Source organism: Trachymyrmex septentrionalis, unplaced genomic scaffold (genome assembly GCF_001594115.1).
Source record: "Trachymyrmex septentrionalis isolate Tsep2-gDNA-1 unplaced genomic scaffold, Tsep1.0 scaffold101, whole genome shotgun sequence".
Classification (NCBI taxonomy): domain Eukaryota; kingdom Metazoa; phylum Arthropoda; class Insecta; order Hymenoptera; family Formicidae; genus Trachymyrmex; species Trachymyrmex septentrionalis.
In genome coordinates this window covers 1422303-1423735 of record NW_017304136.1, presented here as the reverse complement: position 1 = coordinate 1423735, position 1433 = coordinate 1422303, and the positions used below count along the sequence as shown (strand labels likewise).

General features: G+C 28.3%; 1 protein-coding gene across 2 annotated transcripts in view; it reads left to right on the top strand.

Moving 5' to 3' along the window:
- Window positions 1-1433, top strand: part of LOC108756584 (1,5-anhydro-D-fructose reductase-like) — an 8956-nt gene that overhangs the window by 2436 nt on the left and 5087 nt on the right. The window contains exon 1 of one of the 2 annotated variants that reach the window (XM_018500533.1): window positions 1280-1427. The exons of the other annotated variant lie outside the window; for it this stretch is intronic. The gene's annotated coding sequence lies outside the window, so the exon portion shown is untranslated. Of the gene's footprint in view, window positions 1-1279; window positions 1428-1433 lie in introns of those variants that run through there. 2 annotated transcript variants of the gene reach the window in all.

Below are 1433 nucleotides of genomic sequence, written 5' to 3'. Positions count from 1 at the left end.
TATATACAGTTTACATTTACAATATACATGAAAAAATGGAAAACTTCGAAGAATATATAATACATGCATATATAATACATATTTTAAAATATTTTCTTATTTAAAGCTGTACTTTTTGCCTGAAATATAACTCTAAATATTTTCAAGCGCTATAATAGTTATATTTCTTCCTTCTTTGATAACTCATACAACAAACAAAACAATGATTAAGAAATATATTAATTAAACATTGTACGATTTAGAATGACATTTTTTAACATAAATAATTTATTGAATATCTAGAAGACAACAGGAAACGAGTCGTAATGTCGGAAATGATCAATTAGTATTCCCTTTAAAAGCGCAGGAAAGCGCATGTTCTCATGACGATGTTTGAAACTCGCTTGACCCTTAATCTAGCGAATTACAATTATTGGACGCTGCAAAAAATTCCAAGGTCTGTGCCAAGACCGATTGCATGAATACATTTTTCGTCCGTTCCGTACGATACGTGATATATCCGAAATATAAAATACGTTTTAATCTATACTCAAAAATCTCACGTGCAGCAATTGATAAATCGAGAGAGAATTGCTGTAGAACTCCTGACGGAAAAATCCAGTGCCTGGATCTTATGCCTGTAATCTTATTTCAATTATACCAATCGTCAAAAATGTATTGCAAAATAATTAAACGGTTTATTGTAAAAAATCCACGTATAACATTTTAACGCTTGTCAATGATTTTTTTTAAGATTACACGATTGCAATCATTAAATAAAAATCGATGGTATTGTACCGTCGTTATTGATACGTACGTTTACAACACGAAAGAAAATAAAGGTTAATTTTTATTGTGCTCTTTCTTGCTTTTTAGTACTTTTAGTACTTTTCCTTTTATATTTTTGTCTTTTATCCTGTTTCATTGTTTTTCTCATAATTTTCTATTATTATATAAACGCAAAATATAATATATCGCGAATAACATTTCATAATATTGTATTTTTTCAAAATTGCATCATTATCTAATCTAGAGTTAAATATTATATGTCCCGCAACTCGTTGAAGGTAAGGTCTAGAAAATAAGAGATAATATTATACCATTATTATCATCCATACCATGATATGCGAGATTATAAACATGACTCTTTTCTTTTACTTATAATCAATTAAAAATGAAAAGATTGCATCAAATCACAGATTGAATTATGTAATATAATATCCGTCTAACATACAGCATAAATGAATCAGCAGAAAATCACTGCGACGTATGTATATAAAGCGCATGAAATAATAGTCAAGAGTAAGTGTTAATATTGTGCTAAGTAAGGTAAGGTGTAAGAACTTCTCATGTTGCGTTATATATGCGTGAAATTTTCTGATTTCTAGACAGCTCATGATACATTTTCGTAATAATTATCTTTGTAATAATTATCGATTTCAGAAAAAGTAAAT